Source organism: Saccopteryx bilineata, chromosome 5 (assembly GCF_036850765.1).
Source record: "Saccopteryx bilineata isolate mSacBil1 chromosome 5, mSacBil1_pri_phased_curated, whole genome shotgun sequence".
In the NCBI taxonomy this organism is placed as follows: Eukaryota; Metazoa; Chordata; class Mammalia; order Chiroptera; family Emballonuridae; genus Saccopteryx; species Saccopteryx bilineata.
In genome coordinates, this window is record NC_089494.1 from 261264196 (window position 1) to 261286832 (window position 22637).

A 22637-nucleotide genomic window follows, 5' to 3' on the forward strand; every position below is an offset into this window, starting at 1 on the left:
CTCCTCATTGCTCAGTGAGTTAGGGAGCCTCCTGGGCCACGGCTCCGCTGGGAGAGGATGCTGGAAGCTGGGTCCTGCCTTCTTCTGCATTCCTCCCCATGGGCTTCTCTCTTTGCAGGCTTGTTTCGCGTACTTTTTTTAAATTTATTTTTTATTCAGTGAGAGGAGGGGAGGCAGAGACAAACTCTCGCATGCGCCCTCCGATGAGATCCACCCCACGAGACCACTAGAAGGTGATGCTCCGCCCATCTGGGGCCTTACCCCGTTGCTCAGCAACCAAGCCCTTCCTAGAGCCTGAGGCGGAGACCATGGAGCCATCCTCAGTGCCCGGGGCCAACTCACTCCATGGAGCCATGGCTGCAAAGGGGGGAGAGAGAGATCCCAAGATTTGGGGCTGCTAGCATTTGTTTTACAAACAAGGAAACCAAAGCACAGAGCTGACAACTCGCTTCATGTCAGAAATAAGAAATTGTCGCCTGACCTGTGGTGGCACCATGGGTGAAGTGTCGACCTGGAATGCTGAGGGCACCAGTTCAAAACCCCGGGCTTGCCTGGTCAAGGCTCATATGAGAAGCACCTTCTACCTTCCTGCTCCTTGTGTCCCTTTCTCTCTCTCTCTCTCTCTCCTCTCTCTCTCTCTCCTCTCCCTAAAATCAATCAATAAAAAATATTAAAAAAAAAAAACAAAACAAAAGGAAACAAGGAGTTGTAAGAGTCTGGTTTCTTTTCCAGGACCCCCAGACTCCAAATCCTTGAGCTGGTCTCCTCCAGCATGATGTCAAGGTCCGAGTTTTTCCATTAACTCGTGTGACCTTGGCTGAGGCCTTTGAAAGCTCTGAAATTGTTCCTTTGACTGAGATGATCTCCAATCCTCTCTCCAGCCTTGTGGACTACAACCCAGGAGCTTCAGGATGCAAACACCCTCCCAAGTGCCCCTTTCCCAGTGGGTTTGGCGGAGCTGGGGAGACAGACCCACCTGCGGTGGCACGGCCCTTGGAGATCACCGACACCTTGGCTGCCCACCCCCTGTCCCTTGTCCCCCCCCACCCCACCCCCCGCCGAGTCTGGAAATCCACAACCCAGGAGAGCCTGGGAAGAAGGCATGAGTGGCCCTCCTGGGGCACCAGGCGCGTCTTACCGCCCCGGCTCCCGCCCCGGATGGCTCTCATGCTCTCCCGCAGAAGGGCAGAACTGGAAGTGTACATAAATCCAGTGCGGCTTCGTATTTACTGCCATGCAAAGGCTTAGGAGCGCTGTTTTATATGTCTCTGTGTGCATGGCTTCAGCATCATATAGGCTAAAATTAATTCCACAAGACAGGCTGCTCACGGGCAGAGCCAAGAATTTCCTGGGAAGGGCTCTGGTCTGACTTTGGCAGCCTCTGGTTGTAGCGATAAAGCCCTCTCAGACGGTCTCACACAGCCAGGGGCATCCAAGGGTATTGTATTCTTTGGCCCCCAGAGAGCTGTTTCTCTCTTTTCCAGAAAACTGGGTGTGGAGTATGGGTTTGAAGTCAAGGCCGATCGCTGAGGGGAGATGAAGCCTGGCATTCTCCCTCCTCCCTCACTGGACGGCATGCTCCACGAGGCTGGCGAGACCCAAACAGGCCCGCGTCGCCCCTGTCCCAGAGCCCTGGAGCCCTTGGACCTAACGGTCAGCCGTCCCCCTGTCCAGACAATGGACTCCTAACTGCCCGCACGGATGGGCTGTGTTGGTCCGTTGACTGGCGCAGAACTTGCTAATGCATTGTTTTACCGAGCCCGGTGATCTTATCACACACCTCATGGGAACGGGCATGGAGGCTGTAACTTGGACGCTTTCTGGGCCCATGACAGCGTTGCTGCGCAGACAGGCCCGGAGAGGACCAGCGAGATGACTCAAGGCAGAGACGTCCCCGAGCGTCCAGTCCGCGCCAGCCGCCCTCCTCCCCGGAAATTTCACAATCCAGCAATCTGCAGGGCTCGCCGCTTGCCAAACATATTGTGTTAATCTCCGTGCTCCGGGCAGGCTCGTCCGCCCGTCTGGCGCTCCCTGGAAAGTGCCTCTTCACCCCTCAGAATGCCGCTCGGGGGGTGCGTCCTGCAGTGCACACCCCTGGGACCGGGCGTGCCGCCCACCTGGCAGGCGCGTGCTGGGGAGACCTCAACACGAGAGAGGGACCCTTCGCCTGCCCACGAGCTGGGTTTAGTGGCCGCTGAGCGTGGCCCGCCTGCCCCTCAGAACCACACGGCTCCCTGCTCTGGGACCCGGAGGCTGACGCTACCACTGGGTCCCCTCCGTGTGGCCTCCCAGCTGGGGATTGGCCAGTCGGTGACATCGGCAGGAGACCGGAGGGTAGCGTGTGGGGCGGGCATCGGTCCCCCAGGCTCCTTCCTCCAGGGCTGCACTGATCCTGTCTTTTATTCTCTGCTTTCTGATGCTTTGCCCTCGGGGGCCTTGCTCACACTTGATGGGACCGCCCCTTCCCAGAGTGAGCTGGTTCCTGGAGAGAGTAACAAACGATTCACCTGTGCATTGCCCAGATTCAATTCAAGCAACCCAGAGCCCACACCCTCCCACCACCTCGGTTATGGGGTTCACTCACTCTGGGCTACCCTGTCCACCCGCCCTGACACCCCAGGCCCGGGTGCCGAAACCTGGGGACCAGCCCCGCCCCGTCCCAAGGCTGCTGCCCCGGGAGCTCTGTTCCTTCCCCTGGAAACCTCTGCCAAGGCTCCCACCCAGTCTCCTCGGCACCCCGCCCTGCCTGCTGCCCGACCCCGGTGCTTCCCTGTGTGGCCCACCGTGGCATGGCGTGGCGCCTCCCTCCTCGCAGGACCTGTTGAGTATAACAGAAATCTTATCCAGGGCAGGCCTGGTTGCCCAGACCTCGCCACGCCTCTACAGCAGTTTTTGTATTCAAGTCTTCTCGGCTGTGCGGTCTGTGAGCACCTGTTTCCTGCCTCCAACTCGGCCGTAGATCTGCGAGCTCCAGAGTCTGGGCCTGGGCTCCGCGCGTCCTGCTAACTCGCCACGGAGCTGGCGTCATCTTGTGGGGAGATGAGACAAGAACATCAAACGCAAACCCTAGGACGGGAGGGTGACACCTTAGTGGCCAGTGGGAGAGCCACTGATGACGTCCAGGTTTCTCATTTCAGCCACGGTGGTGCCAGGCAGAGCAATGGGCCTGGGGCGGGCAGAGGCAAGTTACTCGGAGGGACCCATGGTGTCCACAGGGCCAGTGGGTCAGCGGACAAGGAAACCATAGTGTGGAGAGACCTTCAGGGACGTGCACAGAGAGACGGGAGCGGCCCAGCCCTTGGCCTCATTTGGAAGCAGGAGTGAGAGCCCTCGCTGGGGGTGGGGAGCAGAGGTGGAGAGAACTCAGGTGGGCAGAGCCTGCGGCTGGGGCTTCGAGGGGCATGTAGATTTTCCATTAAAATGTTCCAGGCCCTGGCCGGTTGGCTCAGCGGTAGAGCGTCGGCCTGGCGTGCAGGGGACCCGGGTTCGATTCCCGGCCAGGGCACATAGGAGAAGCGCCCATTTGCTTCTCCACCCCCCCCTTCCTCTCTGTCTCTCTCTTCCCCTCCCGCAGCCAAGGCTCCATTGGAGCAAGGATGGCCCGGGTGCTGGGGATGGCTCCTTGGCCTCTGCCCCAGGCGCTAGAGTGGCTCTGGTCGCGGCAGAGCGACGCCCTGGAGGGGCAGAGCATCGCCCCCTGGTGGGCAGAGCATCGCCCCTGGTGGGCGTGCCAGGTGGATCCCGGTCGGGCGCATGCGGGAGTCTGTCTGACTGTCTCTCCCTGTTTCCAGCTTCAGAAAAATACAAAAAATAAAGTAAATAAATAAATAAAATGTTCCAACTGAGGATACTGAGAGGGGCCTGCAGTGCTGTGGTAAGGAGGGGTCAGAGGTGAGTCTGTCGTGGTTCTCAGTGAGAGCCCTGGCTTCGGGCAGTCAGAGGGCAGGTGTGGACAGGACAGTGTGCGTGCGGGACTCCGGCAGGGAGAGCCGCCTGGCCCGGGGTGGGGGGCAGTCAGAGGGCAGGTGTGGACATGACAGTGTGCGTGCGGGACTCCGGCAGGGAGAGCCGCCTGGCCCGGGGTGGGGGGCAGTCAGAGGGCAGGTGTGGACAGGACAGTGTGCGTGCGGGACTCCGGCAGGGAGAGCCGCCTGGCCCGGGGTGGGGGGCAGTCAGAGGGCAGGTGTGGACAGGACAGTGTGCGTGCGGGACTCCGGCAGGGAGAGCTGCCTGGCCCGGGGTGGGGGGCGTGGAGGATGAGGCAGGTGTGGACATGACAGTGTGCGTGCGGGACTCCGGCAGGGAGAGCTGCCTGGCCCGGGTTGGGGGCAGTCAGAGGGCAGGTGTGGACAGGACAGTGTGCGTGCGGGACTCCGGCAGGGAAAGCCGCCTGGCCCGGGGTGGGGGGCAGTCAGAGGGCAGGTGTGGACAGGACAGTGTGCGTGCGGGACTCCGGCAGGGAGAGCTGCCTGGCCCGGGGGGGGGGGCGTGGAGGATGAGGCAGGACAGCAGGGATCTGAAGGGTGAGGCGAAGTGGAGTGGTTGAAGGAGCAGGGAACAGCATTCCAGGCAGAGGGAACAGCATGGCCAAAGCTGGACATAGAGGACATGTGGCTTGTTTGTGTGACTGAAAGAAAAAGGCTTTGCATTGTGTGTATATGTATGCACATGTGGGTGTGGGTGTTAAGGGTTCTCTTTTTATTATTTTCTTTCTCTTTAGTCCTCAGGTGCAGAGTTGAGGTGCTCTGATCGCATTGCCAACGCCTCTTTCCATCTGGCTGGGGGGAGCCTTTCTTTTCAGTGATGTGCTTGTTCCCTTTCAGCCCCGCCCTTCACCTCCACCCCTCATGTGTACTCATGTGTGCATGTGTGTATGTTTTCATGAAATGCGTGTTGTTATTTGTATGGATGTATTTTAAATTTTTTGTAAGGTATTTTGGGTCATGTATCTCATTTTCTTCCTTCTTTTCTCCCCCCTCTCTCCCTCTCCTTCTCCACCCTCCTCTCTCTATGCCGCGCCCCAGCCCGTGTGTTAAGACCCATCGTGTCACTGTTCTGGTGGGATCCATCACGTCCAAACCCCAGGCTGGTGCCAACCTTGCATTTTGAGCTCTGTTCCCCACCCGCAGCCCGAGACGGACCCTTCCCCCTCCCGTGTTCTTCTCTCTCTGTCCTAGGTGGTCATTGGTAGAGAGCCTGAGGGAGAAGGGAGGGAGGCAGGAGGCCAGGAGACGCAGGGGAGCAGGATGGGGAGTCTCGTTCAGGACTCAGAGGAGGAGGTGTGTCACTTTCTCCAGAGACAGCGAGAGCAAGTGGAGCTGCTTCAGGTTGGAAATGGCCAAGACTCACGTGGTGATGGGGAAGGGAGCAGATGCGGGAACCTTCCAGAACACCTTCCCTTTTCATTCACAGAGCCCGATGCAGGAGGGGCTGAGCTGAGACTGGCCAGGGTGCTGGCCAGTTTGACCCATCGGCATCCCTTCAATAGACACTCTTTTAATATCGGTTGATTCACTATCTGTTAGGGAAATGCAAGTCAAAACTACAATGAGACACCACCTCATACTTGTTAGATTGGCTGTTATCAACAAGACAGGTAATGACAAGTGCTGGAGAGGCTGTGGAGAAAAAGGAGCCCTCACTCACTGCTGGTGGGAATGTAAACTGATACAGTCATTATGGAAGACAGGATGGTGGTTCCTCAGAAAATTAAGAATAAAACTACCGTCTGACCCAGCAATCCCTCTACTGGGTATCTACCCCCAAAACTCGAAAACATTTACCCTCAAAGATATATGCACCCCTATGTTCATCGCAGCATTATTCACAGGTGGCCGAGACGTGGAAACAACCAAAGTGCCCCTGAATAGAGGATTCGAGAAAGAAGATGTGGTGCATATATACAATGGAATACTACTCAGCCATAAGAGATGATGACATATGGCCATTTATGACAAAATGGATGGCCCTTGAGAATACCATGCCCAGCAAAACAAGTCAGTCAGAAAAAGCTAAAAACCACGTGATTTCGCTCATATGTAGGATATGAAACTGAGACTCATAGGCACAAGGCAGTAGTATATGAAGGTTACCAGAGAAGAAAGGGGTGGAGTAGTCACCAGATATTTGGTGACAGAAGACGATTTGACTTTGGTTGGTGGGCACACAATGCAAGATACAGATGATGTATTATAGAAATGTATACTTGAAACCCATAGGATCTTATTAACCAATGTCATTCTAATAAATTTAATTTTTAAAAAAAGGAGAAAGATTTTTTTCTTACCCTGAAAAAAATCTACTGTATTACATTCCCAAGAATGCCCACCCCCACAGCCTCGCCGACGGGACGTTTGCCGAGCTGTCTGTATGAGCTCTCCACCTGACACGTTGCATTCTCATTGCAGTTTTCTTCCTCTACAAGAATGTTTTAAGAACCATTTCATGTGTGTCACAGCTGCATTTTTTTCCCCTCTGAACCAGCTATTTATATTGTTTACCCATATTTTAATTTTGTTGTTGGTTTTACCTGGTAACTTGTAAAAAACTATTTTTATAAATTAGTTTTCTGTGATATGAGTTGGAAGACCTTATATATTATTGTTTTTATTTTATTTTTTTATGAAATTTTCTTTTTATTTATTTATTTATTTAAATTTTTTATTTATTCATTTTAGAGAGGAGAGGGAGAGAGAGAGAGGAGAGACAGAGAGAGAGAAGGGGGGAGGAGCTGGAAGCATCAACTCCCATATGTGCTTTGACCAGGCAAGCCCAGGGTTTCGAACCGGCGACCTCAGCATTTCCAGGTTGACGCTTTATCCACTGCGCCACCACAGGTCAGGCCTATTTTATTTTATTTTATTTTATTTGCTATGTGGACATTTAAAATTTTTGTGCAGTTGAACTAAGATCCTTCCTTGTGTGTCTCTGGGCTCTGTGTCATACAGAAGAACGCATGTTCCATCCTGGTGTTCTCAAAGAAGTTCCCCTGCGGTTTCTCATGATACATTTATGATTTCTTTTTTTGTTTAACTATTCTCCCCATTATGTTTTTATCTTGCTGTAAAGTACGAAAAAGAGAGCCAACCTTATTTTCCTTTTCAGATTGCTATACATTTTTCTAGCATCATATTTGAAAATTAACATTTTTCTTCTTTAGTGAAATACTACCTTCACTATATAGTCAACTCCCAGAATGTAATTGACTGTATTTCTGGATATGGTATCTTGTCTTGTTCTGGGCAAATACTACAAAATTTTATAGGTACCTTAAAAATATATAGATATAGATTATATGCTTAAAATAAATAAATAATAAGTAAAAAACCCTGCTGAATGCTTATGGAGGGGCAGAGGACTTCTATTAAAAAATTGCAAGTCTCTCTGTGTTTAAAAAAGGAGCTTTAGTCTGTGCACGTGTTACAGGCGATTTTCGAAACCAGACAGCATCTTGGGAGGCATAGTAAAGAGTTTAAAATGCAGATAATAAAATAAAGCTTGCGTTTGGGGCACGCGGTTCTGCATAATGCCTCGTTCTGTTTCTGCACCTCGGCAGCGGGGTTGGCAGCCTCGCGGGCCCTCGCCCCCTCGTGGGCTGGAGTGAGGCCATGCTACCGGCAGACCTGGGGGGCCCCGCGGGGCTGGGGGTGGGGAGCCTGGCTCTCCCCCCACAGCAGCACCCGCTGCAGCAGGACCAAGGCTGACTGTCCCGCTCCACGGCCCCCGCAAGCACTCCTGCATGGAGACCTGCCTCATCCCCACGGAATTCCCGCCTCCCTCCGCAATGCTCCCCGACCCTCCTCCGTGCTGGGGCCAGAGGCAGGTGCCCCACGGGCACCGTTAGAGGCCAGGACTGCGACTCTCAGTTTTACAGCCCAGGGACGCTGGCTGGCTGGTTAGAAGTCACCCCGCCGGTTAGAGATAGTAGGTCTGGGACTCCCACTCCACTGACCCCAGAGCCCGCTGTGCTGCTGGGGCACAGGGGATGTTACCCGTGTGTCTTATTTTCTGTGACCCTGACGCTCTGACCTCTGCGGCCTTGCTTCTCCTCCCAGGGTTGGCCAATTCCTGGACAGGGCGAAGGACTCCTGTGAGTGCCCCCTCATATGCGAACCATCCAGCCCAGAGCCCACCCTGACCCCCGCCTCCACCTGGCACTCACTCTCAGGGCCACTATCCCCCGCTGTCCTTCCAGTCACCCAGGCCAGGGACCCCACCACTGGGGGCGCCCTGTGCCCCAGAGCCTTCCCTGACCCCCGCCTCCACCTGGCAGTCACCCTCAGGGCCACTATCCCCTGCTGTCCTTCCAGTCACCCAGGCCAGGGACCCCACCACTGGGGGCGCCCTGTGCCCCAGAGCCCACCCTGACCCCCGCCTCCACCTGGCACTCACCCTCAGGGCCACTATCCCCTGCTGTCCTTCCAGTCACCCAGGCCAGGGACCCCACCACTGGGGGCGCCCTGTGCCCCAGAGCCCTTGACGCTGTTCAGACTGGCAGCCCCTAAGCCTGCGGACTCTGCCTTCCGGTTTCTTCCTGCGGAAACCTCAGTAAAGGTTCTTACACCCTCTACCCCCGCCCTCATTCCCTCTGCCCCCGACCGACTCAGGAACTTTCCCGTGTGGCCCTAGGTGGCGCGGTGTACCTCCTGTACTTCAGGATCTGTGAGGATGACTTCTTGCTTCATGACAGCCATTTCTGTGTCTGCGTGTCTTACCACACCTGATTTAAACTGATACTGGGCACCCTGCGAATCCCTCACAATCGACAGCCTGCCGCTGCCCGGTGTCAGACGGGGGTGTAATTACATACAGCCAAAGGTCCAGCAGCTACTTATCACCTGCCGTGCCCACAAGGAAATTGGATGGCAGAGAGGTCAGGTGACTTGTCCGAGGACGAGAACAAATCGGCGCAGAGGAGGGAACCGCGTCAGCACCTCACCAGCACCCCCGGATCTCAGGCAACCAGAACAAGGCGATGTCCCCCTCACGTCTCCTGACATCTGTCCCGTGCACCCGACTAGACTCTCTCTCAATTCCGCCCGGGGCATTTATTCACTCATTCATTCATTCCCTCAGGGGCTCATTCCCGGCCACCGGCTCTGTGCCAGGCCGTGCACAGGCGCTCGGGTGAGAGGGAGAGGACTCCGGCCTGGTCCCTGTCTGCAAGGCCAGGTCCCAGGCCAGGAGGGTGGGGTGGGCCGGACGGGGTCACAGCTCAGTGGGATTGCAGCTGGAATCAGGGGGAGCTCAGGTGACGGGCGTCTCCCTGAGGCCAGGAGGGTGGGGTGGGCAGGACGGGGTCACAGCTCAGGGGGATTGCAGCTGGAATCGGGGGGAGCTCAGGTGACGGGCGGCTCCCTGAGGCCAGGAGGGTGGGGTGGGCAGGACGGGGTCACAGCTCAGTGGGATTGCAGCTGGAATCGGGGGGAGCTCAGGTGACGGGCGTCTCCCTGACACCTGAGATGGCGGGGACGTCAGCCGACCCAGCTGGGGTCCCCGGCACCTCCGTGGTCAGAGCCTGTGTCCTCCCTTTCCGGAAGGAGCAGGCGTCCAGCAGCGCAGCCATGGCCTGGAAATCAGGACTCCCGGCTCTGCCGCCACCCCCGCTTTCCTTCCCGCCCACACCCCCTTTCTCTTCCCCACCTCACCCTGAGATTTCCTCAAACATTCTTAATTAATTAATTAATTTTTTTTTTTTTAGAGAGAGAGAGAAAAGAACATCGATCTGCTTCTGTATGTGCCCTGACCGGGAATCAAACTGGCAACCCCGGCCCTTCCGGACGACGCTCCAACAACGAAGCTATCTGGGCAGGGCCAGAGATTTCAGTGGATATTGTCTTTTCCACTGTCTGTCCCTTCGCCTGAAGATCTGCTGGCTGGTGGCTGGGCCTGGAAGTTTCATCCTCCCAGGAAACCTGGGCAGAGATTCCAAGATGTGCCATTGTCTCGTGTCGTCTCACCTACCGGTGAGGCCAGGCTCATTTACACTTGCGCCCGGCAGGTAAGAAGACCAGACTTACCCGCACACCTGGTGGGGGCAGGGGGCCCCCCTGGGCCGCAGCATCTGGCCTTGCTCCATGAAGGAGGCGGCCGTGAATTCGGATTGCTTGGAGGCTGAGGTCCTTCTGGGCTCTCGACCTTGCTGCCCACAGTCAAAGGGCTCTTGCAAATAAGGACTTGCCCCTTAGTCACCAGGGTGTCCAGCTCAGCGTTCTAAATCATCGCCAAATCTCGACCCAGCCCCGTGTCCCCCTGTGGGGGGATGGTGGGAACACGTTCCGCTATGGCCGAGCACCTGCACACCCTGCCTGCTTCACAGGTGCCGTCCTGGCAGGGGGTCAGCCCGTGGGAAGTTGTTCGTCACGGTCACTGGGTTAAATAAAAGGACCTGCGCAGTGTACTATGCATCGCAGCCCCGTGTGGCGTCAGCAGTCGCACATGTATGCCATTGTGTCAGCGGGCTGAGGACCAGGCGATTGTTTCTCGTTCTCCTGGAGTGCGTCTGTGGCATCCCCTATTTCCGTAAGAACAGGTGTACGCAAAACACAAACACTCTCCTCTGACACAGTCAGTCCCTCCTGGCTTCTGCCAGGCCTGTTCTCGGTACAGAGGCGGCCCTGGGAGAAGAGAGACCTTCGGCATCAACGGGGCTGTCCCGGGTGCCAGGGGCCCGACTCTCCCCTCGTTCCTCAAGGGGGGGTTGACCCTGACGTGGCATCCTCGAGGGGGGGGGGCACCTGTGGCCGCGGCAGCAGAGCTTTATCTGTAAAAATATAAAAATCGTCTCCCACGGTCGCAGTTTGGGAACGGAAGCACCCGGCCGAGGCCCAGCTCAGAGCACGTCCTCGGTGAAAACCCGGTCCTTTCATTCTTCTCCAGATTGTCCTCGTGGCTCTGGGCTTCACCTGCCTCACTTCCCACCATGCTGCCCCCCCCAGCCCCGCCCTCTCGTGTCCTCGCCCCCACAACCCTCCTTCGCTCCCTGTCCGGGCAGGGAGGGAGCGAGCCTGCAGGCCAGGCCTCCCAACGCTGTCCTCAGTGCCGTGACCCCTCGGGGACGCCCGCAGCACCTCCCTGGGTGACGGTGGTGGGAAAGATGGCCCCAGTGTAGACAGGGCCCCAGTGTAGACAGAGCGCTTGGACTTCCACACGGGGGTCCAACAGTCAGGTTCAGATGGGGGTGGGGGGCCATGCCCGAGGGTTAACTTCTCCAAGCTCGTTGTTCTTCTCTGTAAACCGGGGATAACCGTCAGCCCCCCACCCTGCCGCTTGCTGTGTTGTGATGATTAAATGACAGAACCTGCAGGGGGCGCTGTACAGGGGAGGGCCAGTCCCAGTGGGTGCAGGACAGCTCAGCAATGTCACAAGATCAGGGCACCCTGAACCTGGAGGAAGGGACCCAGGCCAGGTGACTGTGACTCTGGGCAGGGCAGCCAGGTGGGGTCTCACCTGAGACAAGGAACTTCCTGAAGGATGGCCCAAGCGCCCCGTCTTCCCAGCCTGAGGTTCCGGACTCCACTGGGGGAGGGGAAGGGCGTGGGGCTGGGGGCTTCACAGCAAGTTCGTTTCCAGTGCCCCCTGGACCGTCAGCTGTTCTGTTCCTAACCAGGACCCATGAAACACGCAGCCACATTTTTCCTTTGCTCTTGATGAACCAATAACCTTGGAAATTTGAAAATAAAATGTCTACGGCCGCACAGCCAACTTGAGGCTGCGTGGCTTTGCAGACATTATAAAATATCAAATTAGATGGAAAATTGCCCGGGGTCCCCATAAACAAAAATTACTCTTTTTTTATAGGGGGAGGAAACTGACCCTTATAATAGCACCGAACAATGGCAGCTCTTCCTTTTATTAGCCGCTCCCATGGCTCCGGGCGCTCCTTCACTCCTCCGCTCCGACCTCGACCCCGGCCCTGACCCGGCCCGCGTTTTTTAAAAAATATTTTATTTATTGATTTTTAGAGAGGGGAGAGAGAGAGAGAGAAGGGGGAGGAGCAGGAAGCATCAACTCCCATATGTGCCTTGACCAGGCAAGCCCAGGGTTTTGGACCAGCGACCTCGGCATTCCAGGTCAACGCTCTATCCACTGCGCCACCACGGGTCAGGCCCGGCCCATGTTTTTACAACACTCTGCTTTGCACATTTTTTTGCAGCACTGTGACAAGAACCTGAGGCTCTGTTCTTTCATGTCTTCAGTCCCGATGAAGAAAGAACGTACTGCCTCGTCCCAAGTTCTAGCCTCCTGACTGGAGCGGGCTGGATCCAGGCTCAGCGTGGGGCTCGGAAAACAGCGCTGGGCGCAGAAAGAAACGGCACAGCCCGCTGTGTGACTTCAAGTGATTGCTTAACCTCTATAGGCAACACTTTCTCCCTCTGTGAAAAAAAAAAAGTGGGTTTAATTGGATCGGGGACACTCCATGCCTCTAAGTACCAGCACAGTGATGTCCGTGTATGATGGCCATATGGGAACCGCACCTCCCACCCCCAACCAACTAGGGTTCAGCCAGGCTTGGTGACCACCCATTAATGTACACGCCCCAACCTAAAAACTGAAAGTTCGTTTCCCTGCTGTGGGATCTCACAAGGATATTTTGGGAACACGCCCAAGAGAGAAGATGCTGCCGGTTCTAGCTCAGAGGTTCTCAACTGGAGTGATTTTGCCATACGGGGACATGGGGCAATGTCTGGAGATATGTTTGATTGGCATGGCTGGGTGGTCAGCTGGTGGTGTCCCCGGCTATGGGCTGGGCAGAGACCAGAGATGCTGCTAGAGGTCTATAATGCACAGGACGCCCGGCCATAATGAGGGATTAACCAGCTCCCAAGGTCCCTGTCCCCAGGCTGAGACGCCCTGCCCAGAAGACTGGCACTGAAAGTCAAGACTGGCTGGCCGCGGGTTGGTCCCCACCACTGACCTGACTCCCCAGGATGCAGTGCAGAGCCTGTGGGACCCTGGAGTGCTGGCCGCCAACTCCGTCAGTCACCACGCCCAGGCAGCTCCGTGACGTGGTGACGTGCGTGTGGAGCACGACCTTTGCCAGGGAGAGAGTTTCTGACGCCAGCCGCCCAGCCCAAAGCCAGACCTACAGACACGGAGTGGGGGGGCGGTTCAAGGGTTGAGGATCAAGTGACAAAGCCCCAGTGACGAAGAGGGAACGTGGGCGTCACAAGCTAATTTTAAGGAATCCCGGCTCCAAACCCTCCCCAGCTGAGACACTGTGAGAACAAACTTTCTCTTTCTCAAGTGGAAGCGGACAAAAGGCACATTCAGCTTTCTATTTGTGGAGGAGAGGAAATAGACTGACCTTTTATGAAGTCAGAAGTGGGACCGTAGGAAGCGGAGTGAGCGGAGGCCTGGGCACCAGCAAGCTCGGGCCGGGCTCTGGTGGGCACGGGGACGCTGTGCCAGTCTCGGGGAGCGCACCCCCCTCTGCGCCAGTCCCAGGCTCTGGCGGGCACGGGGGCGCTGCGCCAGTCTCGGGGAGCGCACCCCGCTCTGCGCCAGTCCCGGGCTCTGGTGGGCACGGGGACGCTGTGCCAGTCCCGGGCTCTGGTGGGCACGGGGATGCTGTGCCAGTCCCGGGCTCTGGCGGGCACGGGGACGCTGCGCCAGTCTCGGGGAGGGCACCCCGCTCTGCGCCAGTCCCGGGCTCTGGTGGGCACGGGGACGCTGTGCCAGTCCCGGGCTCTGGTGGGCACGGGGATGCTGTGCCAGTCTCGGGGAGCGCACCCCGCTCTGCGCCCCGCCTTCTCCAGTCGGTGAAACAGGCGAGCAGACGCGGGCTCCTCCAGGCCTGTAGCTCTGACGGTTCCGGATAATTCCTGGTGCAGAGTGGGCATGCAGGCGGAGGAGGGGCGGGGAGTGGTGCCCAGGTATCACTGAGCCACCTCATAGGTTTGTGGACTTGTGGTTTTGGAGGACGGCCTAGGGATCGCCTCATCCAACCTCGAAGGCAGGAACGCCATTGACTTCTTCATAGGAGGAGACGTCTTTTTTTTTACCACTCCCCCATGTACAGACCAATTTCTTTGACGGACAGCTCTGACTGGTAGGAGGTCCTTTTGAAAAGGTTAGACCCTGGTCCTTGCTACTTCCATTTGTGACTCTTAATTTTATATTGTGACAGCAACCAGAAAGAACAAAGGTAACATCTACCACCTGCCCCAAAATGGAACTGAGGCACATAGCCACAGGGAGCTCTCCTATTCTTTCTGTCTTTTCCCATCTTTAGGTTGACTATCCCCAGATCCAACACCTGACCTTCCTAGCAGCTGAGAGTTTGGGAGCATATTGGGAAGTCCCTACTATGGTCACATCAGCCTGTCAATGTTTGCTCTGGGCTGGGGTGCATGCTAGGACATGTTCTCTAGCTGTAGCTAATGGGTATCACCTCCCTCATTCTGGCCACTCTACTTCTATTGATATGGCCCGTGGTGGTGCAAGCTTTTATGGCAGTACCATTCAATGCATTTATGGATATATTGGTGAGGACCTTATTTTTTTAAAATGTAAGAATAACAGTTCTTTTATGAGCTTGAATGACATCAACCAGTGGCTAATAATCCAAAATGTCATGGGAAAACACTGTAGGAAAAATATTTCAAGACTGGGAGGCAATATCTATGCTACTCATCCAGGTCCTCCCACCTTTACGATCCAGGACTCATCCCTGTCATCTTCCTGCCCCTCCACTGTGGTTTTGGTCAGTTGCCTTCATACCTCCCCACCTATCACCAACTGCCGCAGCCTTAGAGCAGGCTTCTGGGGTCCTCACTGCCTCCAGCCCTGCCCCCACCCCACCCTGCACGCAGCAGCCAGAGGAACCTTCCTAGAACACAAAGGTGGAAGCACACCTCCCTGCTTCAAATTCCCCTTCGGGCTCTTGGGAACCCTGGGCTACCAGCTGCTCCCTGTCAACCTGAGGTTTCTCCCCGCTCTGTGGAGTCTGTCTTCGCTGCTCCCAGCACCTGGACACCCACCTCATCTGGGCAAACTCCTCCTTATACTGCTCACAAAAATTAGGGGATATTTCAAAATGACCATGGGGCGATAAAATATCCCCTAATTTTTGTGAGCAGCATATTCCAAAACCCACTTCCCATGCCTGTGACTTCTCCGGAGCCCTCCTGACTTTGGGATGCTAAGATGCTAAGATAGGCGCTTCAGTACCCCACAGTGGTCAGGACACTCCTCTCTCTGTGAGAGCAACAAGACCAGAAGCTCACCTTTGTCCTGCCCGGGACTAGCTCATATTATGCTGATCACAACCCTGCTCACTCGTTCATTCATTTGTTTATTTATTCAACAAGTACTTACTGACCACTCACAACGAGTGACGTGCTATAATAGATGCTGGAAACACGGCCGTGAGCAGATTAGACTGAAGTCCCCATCTCCATGGAGCTGACACTCTGGTGGGGAGGTGAACAAGTCGTGAAATGAAAACTCCAACAGCTGCAGGTGCAGGAGAGAAGGGTAATGGCAGGGGAGGGCTGTGGGCGGGACAGCGGAAAGCTGAAATGGAAGAGTCAGGGGTGGTGACACGAAGTGTGCTCCAGGACAGGGAAGTGACCAGGGTGACGGGAGCAGCACGGCCCATGGGAGAGGTAGGTGATGAGGTCTGACCAGGTGGCGGTCCTGGTCCTGTGGGTCTTGGGGGCTATAGTGGGGACTCTGACTCCTGCTCAGAGTGGCACAAAAAACCATTGAAGGACAGTCGGCAGAGGACTGGTGTGATCTGACTGTTTTTTAGCGGGACGCATTGGTGCTCTGTGTGGAGAGGGCTGCCCAGGGCAGAGTGGGGGAAGGTTGGGGTGGAGCAGACAAACCCCAGAGGGACTTGGGGGGCAGTGGGTAAGGCAGGAAGGGGCTGGGCTCGGGATATAGGTAGTCATGGTGACCAGCTGCACCTGGGAGGACATTCTATTTTTAGCTCAATTTTAATGATGAAGAAAAGGAGACACAGAAAGGTGAAGACAGGCGTTCAAGGTCACACAGATAAAGGCTATGTAGAGGACCCATATAGCCTGCGCATCTGTCCTCCTGGGGCATGGGTTTCCTGGGGCGGGGCAGGTCTGACCCTCCGCTGTGCCCCACACTGAGCACATTGGGTCCTGGCACACAGTAGGGCTCAGCCTCATCCAAAACAAATTCCTCTTCATTTCCCAGGGCCCCGGTTCATTCTGTCCAGTGGCCACTAGAGGGCAGCAGTGCTTTTCCGTGTACACAAAGTTTTCCGACTCCAGCTTCAGCCACAGGGTCAGTCGGGTCTGGTCCCAGGTCAACTAACTGTAGGAGGCAGGCACTTAATGGGTCACCTCCCCTCTACCACCCCCAGGCCCCTGCTCAAGCTGAGGAGTAAAACGCACTTGAGGACCCTGAAGGGTGACTCGACAGGACCATCAAGACCCCCATGGCTGCACCTCTCTCTCCCTGGCCCTCCATCGTCTATGAGAAATCGAGGTCCAAAAAGGGGAAGGGACTTTCTCAGGTCACACGGGGACTTGGTGCCAGTGTGGTAGCCAGGTTCTCTGAGACTCAGCCTTTCTCCCAGGTGACACTTTCCTGTGACCTCAGGGACGTCCATCTGCCCAGCTGACACAGATAGGCCGAGGTGGTGGTGGTGGTGGTGGTGGTGGTGGTGGTGGTGGTGTGTGTGGGGGGGGGAGGTTGTATGTGGTGCCCACAGTCAGGCTAGTCTCTGTGGCTTCCCGGCAGGGACAGAGGGCTGGCCGGCCGGTCAGGCAGGAGTCCAGCCAGGGACAGACTGCTGCTGCCCACGTCCTGCTCTAGTTTTGTTTTGTTTTTTCTTTTTGTCCACAGACCAAGAGCAGCAATTACGAAAAGCAGACAATATTAAGCCTCCTGGCTGCAGTAATTATCAGTGACATAACCCCAGCATGCCCTGATGTTTAAGCACCCTGGACTTGACCTCTGAGAATCCTCAATAACTGAGAGGTGCGCATGGAAAGTCTCAATGATCCTCGATTCCAAAATCCCAAATAACTATCTGCCCGAGGAGCCGAGAGCCTCCTTGGCCCGTGTAAACCTGTTCAGAAGTAACACTCCTCGGCAAGGCGGCTCCGCCCAGCCCCCGCCAGCTTCCAAGGGCCCTGGCTTTTCTCCTGCTGGCAGTCAGGGCGGTGGGCACACCTTCCGGGCTTCTTCCAGCAGCACCCCGCCGGCCCTGGCTCATGTCCCCCCGGCGATGCCCGTGGAGGCCCCGCTCTCCAGCTGACTCCCATTCCCTGGGAGCACCCCACTTAAAGCATCCTACCTTTACCAATGTGTCACTGAGTACAGATGTACACCTACTGTGCGCCAGCCCCTGGTCCCAAGATCTCCGTGCAATCACTCATCCACACAACTCTTCACACAACGCTATTCAGGAGGTATTATATAACTAACCCCATTTTACAGATGTGGAAACTGAGGCCAAGAGACGCATAAATGGGAGAGAATTAAGATTTGGACGCAGACTTCTGGTTCGAGCGTGTATCTTGAGCAGTCCTCTGTCCCGCAGTCCTCTGTCCCGCAGCCCTCTGTCCCGCAGTAAGCCATCTGGAGCATCCTAGATGGTCCAGGGTAGATCATGCCGCCATGGCCTCGTGGCCCTCTTTTCTTTGCCTGGAAATTCCCGGTCTCTTTCAGGCTTCCCCTTAGACCCCTTACTCCAGGAAGTCTTCCCAGCATCAGGCCCCGTGCTGACAAAGTAAGGAACTCTCAGTTTGCACCCGGGGTCCGTCCACCGACAGGAGATGCTCTTCTTTGTGGCCAAGTGTCTGCACCCCTTGGCTTCTGCCCACAGTGGCCTCCCCAAGGCCCACCCACATCCCCTTGTTTGCCACCGCAATCCCCTGAGATGTAGGAGCACAATTCACAGGTTTATCCTACTTGTTTTTTTGTTTTTTTTTGGCTGGAAGAGTAATCAGCTGTTGGGTTGACTTCAAGGTCAAAACAAGCCCCCTTTGTGTGGCATCGTGAGCAGCTAGGACGCTTCCTGTGGAGCCCTGGTGAGTACCCCCACAGCAGCCCGCCCCTGCCCCCAGCCCAGGGGTGGTAGAAGTAACACTTTCACTCCCAGACAGGAGTCACAAAGGAACTTTGTAAGAGGATATTTAACAACGGGCAGCCTGAGAGGTGAGGATTAGCCTACAGCTGAGGGTGCAGGTGGGAAGAGAGGTGACCTCGGAACAGCTGGGCTGGGCCAAGGCCTGTTCCTACCTGATCCCTGCGCTTGCAGGTAAGTTACCTCCCCTTCTGAAAGCTCCCTTTTGTCACCTTGAAGATGAGAGAAATCTGTTTTCCTCTAAATGCAGCTCAGCATTGTTTTTGAAACACAAAACATAACAGGGGTCATTGCGTCTGCCTGGGCTCTGTGAGCGCGAGCCTGCGGGAAACAGGCTCTCAGGAGGAGGTGATGGAGTTCAGGTCTGCGGAGGGGCCCGGAGGGGCGAGCTGCCTCCCCTGCAGATGGGCCCCTGGGCCGTCCGTCCGTGCCCGTGCTCAGAAGGGGACACATTCCGGGGCCCAGTCTCCTGGAGAAAGCACGCCTGTGGCCAGAGATAGGCAGGGGCTATAAATCCATTTTACCCAGGCTGAGGACGCAGACCTCCCCGGCAGCTGCATGTGGCTTTGCAGTACCGTGGCTCCACCGCCCAGGCCAGGCTGCAGCCAGGGACGCTGGGCCAGCTGGGAGCCAGGCTTATCAGCGATTTCAGCAGGCCTGAGACCCTGATAACAGGGAACCCAGAGTTCATCGCTCTTATGACACCAGAGGGGCTCCACCCTGCTAGCAGCGCGCAGGCGTCCCGAGCCGGTGCCTGTATCCCTCCGCGGTGACCGGCCTCACAGTGGGGGTTTCGGTTCGTCATCGTCGTCCTCCGGAGCTAGAGGAATTTTCCAGCACCAAAACTGTGCATCTGAGGCCCTGACCAATGCGCCAAGGTTGAGAGTTCAATCCCTGGTCAGGTCATATACAAAAAGCAACCAATGAATGCATGCTTCTCTCTCTCCCTCTTTTTCTCTCTTTCTCTCCTTCCCCCCCTCTCAAATCAATCAAATAAAAAATACAGTACCTACATCCAGATTAATTTTCTCTGCTAAATGTGTCACCCCCACATGCCTTTCTTCCAGAAAACAGTTTCTGTATTTCTCACTTTACAGTAATGATTCCTTGTTTCCTCACTCTTAAAACAGAACTGTTTTTTTTTTCTTTATGAAATAACATTGCATGAGGCTGTGAAATTGATGAATCATTCCAGAACTTTCCATTTGAAACCGAACAGAAGAGGAAGAGGTTTGGGAGGGAGGAGGAGGAACTGATGGAGAAATGTAGAGTTATGAATGGAAGGGGGGGAGGTGGGTGGCAGGCAGGTGACCTTCCTGCTGGGAACATCCTATCTATCAGTCCTGGGCCGGAGCAGAGAAGTCTACCAACAGGCCATTGAAGATGCCAGTCTGAAGGGGGAAAAATAATCTATGTGGGACAAACAGTACAAATGGCCAGACAGACATGTGACGGGATGCCCAGAGCAGCAGGAAGGTCAGGGCAGGGCGTTTCTGGGCCTGAGACACTCTCGTTTCTCTCTCGTCCTTCTCTTGGCAGGTGAATCCTCAGGTTGTGAAGGTGTGAGGACATCAGGCGATGTTCTTCCGTCAGGAGGCCAGGAGGTGGAGCTCCCACACGGACGTCTTCTTCTGGTACCTGGAGTAGATCGGCACCGGGCTCCCGCTGCCGCCAGGTGGGTGAGTGGAGGACCCGGACTCCGCCTGGCCCTGGCTGGCAGCGGGACGCAGAGGGGAGGGGAGGACTTCGGCTTTGGCAGTTGTGCAACTGAGCTGCTGTGTGGCCCCAGCCAGAATATTTCCCTCTCTGAAACTCTCGAGCAAATATCTAGGACCTTGGTCAGCAAACCGTGGCTCTTTGGTCCTTTGAATATTTACCAAAGGTCAGCTTAGAAGTACCCTAATTAAGTTAATCACAATGTACCTACCTATATAGTTTAAGTTTTAAAAATTTGGCTCTCAAAAGAACTTCAATCGTTGTACTGTTGATATTTGGCTCTGTTGACGAACGAGTTTGCCGACCACTGGTGGGAGATACTCGCCCCGCCCGGCCAGCCTGCGGAGGTAAGCCAGGTGGTCCCCATCTTCTTGATGCGTTTTGCCTGCTCATCCAGGAAGTGGTTTCCCGGGAAGTCACAGGGCCGAGGGTCTGTGTGGGGAGCACCCGGCCACGAAGATTCAAAGGGCCTCACGCGGGCTCTCCTTTAGGACCATGGTGGCTTCCATGTGTCCTGAGGGCCACCCTGCTCAGTTTGGGTCGGCTCCTGCACATCCTGGAGGAGGGTGCAGCCGCCACGCGCACTTTTCATCTTCAACAGACGCTTCTCCTCGCCTCGCCATGCCCTCCGAAGCCACACTGTCATGATGGAAAGAGAAGCCCAGACAGAGGTGGGTGTAGGGGGCCTGCTGATGCAGGGTGACCCGGTGGCTGACAGCAGCTTCCACCTCAGTGGAGTAATTCTGGCAAATTTGTATTTTTCTGAAGTTGGAAACAGGGAGGCAGTCAGACAGACTCCCGCATGCGCCCGACCGGGATCCACCCGGCACGCCCACCAGGGGGCGATGCTCTGCCCATCTGGGGCGTTGCTCTGTTGCGACCAGAGCCATTCTAGCGCCTGAGGCAGAGGCCACAGAGCCATCCTCAGTGCCCGGGCCAACTTTGCTCCAATGGAGCCTCGCTGCGGGAGGGGAAGAGAGAGACAGAGAGAAAGGAGAGGGTGAGGGGTGGAGAAGCAGATGGGTGCTTCTCCTGTGAGCCCTGGCCGGGAATCGAACCCGGGACTCATGCACGCCAGGCCGACGCTCTACCACTGAGCCAACTGGTCAGGGCCAATTCTGGCGAATTTGAAAGCTCGTGGTTGTTCAGCAGGAAGGAGTTAAGCTAAAAAAAGAAAAATGGTGTTGTCTGGTCTTGGAGGCTGAGGACGGCTGAGACGTCTCTGCAGGTGGCGACCGGAAAGTAGGTTGGACGGTGGTGGAAGGCAGGAAGAAGGGGCGTCCCTGGGTCTGTTCCATCCAAACACTGTTGAAGCAAGAGACAGACGTGGGGGGCCACCCAGGGCAATACCTCCAAGAAATCTCCAAAATCTCTAAACAGATACTGATAGTTGTATGAGTTGTTCTCTTGTTAGACAGTGGTTTTGAGATCCATGCACGTGGACTCATGGGCGTCTGACTCATCACTTATCCGGTTCCACCACTGATGGACTTTCAGGTTGTTTCCAGTCACTTGCTATTGCAAACATCCTGTCTTGAACATCCTCAGATGTATTTGCTGGGGGGACATGGGCCAGCCTTTCTCTAGGTATAAGAATATTCTAGGGATTAAAATCGCTGGATTGGCCCTGGCCGGTTGACTCAGCAATAGAGCATCGGCCTGGCGTGTGGAAGTCCCGGGTTTGATTCCCAGCCAGGGCACACAGGAGAAGCGCCCATCTGCTTCTCCACTCTTCCCCCTCTCCTTTTCTCTCTGTCTCTCTCTTCCCCTCCGCAGCCAAGGCTCCATTGGAGCAAAGTTGGCCCAGGTGCTGAGGATGGCTCCATGACTTCCGCCTCAGGTGCTAGAATGGCTCTGGTTGCAGTGGAGCAATGCCCCAGATGGGCAGAGCATCTCCCCCTAGTGGGCTTGCTGGGTGGATCCCGGTTGGGCATGGCTGGCTGTCTGTCTGTCTGCTGCCACCTCCAGCCCCCACCCCCACTTCTCACTTTGGAAAAATACAAGAAAAAAATTGCTGGATCACTGGGTGCAGACCTCTCAGTTTTGCTAGGTACTGCCAAAGCAGCATTCTGTCAACTGCCACGTGCCCTCACAAGTGCTCGGTATGGTCAGATTTGAAAATGTTAGGCGTATTTGTGGCATAAAAGGGTATTTAATTGAAGCTTCACTCTTAAATCCATAAATGGAGATGAACTGTCCTAATTCCCATTCTCCAAGGTTGGCACAAGAACGAGAGATGACAAAGGGAAAAGGGACAGAGGCTCTTCTGTAAATTGCACAGTTCTGCACATACCCAAGAGGCTGTCATCATCGATAACTAACAGTACTTTGGAGCATCAGTACACAGTGTCAGGGCCCAGCTCCAGACCCTTCCCTGTTAGAGCTGACAGCTTCCAGACTCAGGATGTCTGCAGCACTGCTGGCCGAAGGAGGGGTCCGTTACCGTGACGGTGACGGCGACCTGAGCCCGTTCAGAGGAAAGGACGTCTTCCAATTTCATGACCTGGATTGACGCTGGCTTCCCGGGATCAAGATGAAGCGACCTAAAAAGCAATAAATTCAGAGCACATTTTCCTGTCTGTGTGGCTGCCAGAAGAGTCTTGAAAAATAAGTCGGAGCTGCATTTTAGGAACTTGATTGCAAATGTGTTAGAAATGCATTTCCCACGTCCAAGTAATTCCCGAGATACCTTCCGTGTGCAGGGATAGAAACCCTAAGTTTGACTGCTGACTTGGCCATTTTCTGTATAATTGTGCTCCATTTTTCTACTCCCCCCCCCCTCCTTCTCCTCCGAAGCTTAATCGACTTCAGGGCACTTCCTTCCTCTGTCCTGTGAGTTCTCGATCCGACT

At 55.5% G+C, this 22637-nt stretch overlaps 2 long non-coding RNA genes across 2 annotated transcripts; both read left to right on the plus strand.

Annotated features, from left to right (window-relative positions):
* The first annotated feature begins 15518 nt into the window (after positions 1–15518).
* On the plus strand, positions 15519–17024 carry LOC136337577 (uncharacterized). The gene is made up of 4 exons (XR_010731853.1): positions 15519–15608; positions 16171–16260; positions 16340–16464; positions 16825–17024. It is a non-coding gene; the product is annotated as an uncharacterized lncRNA (long non-coding RNA).
* Positions 17025–18094: 1070 nt separating this feature from the next.
* On the plus strand, positions 18095–22637 carry LOC136338315 (uncharacterized). The gene is made up of 4 exons (XR_010731948.1): positions 18095–18244; positions 19610–20133; positions 20278–20457; positions 22004–22637. It is a non-coding gene; the product is annotated as an uncharacterized lncRNA (long non-coding RNA).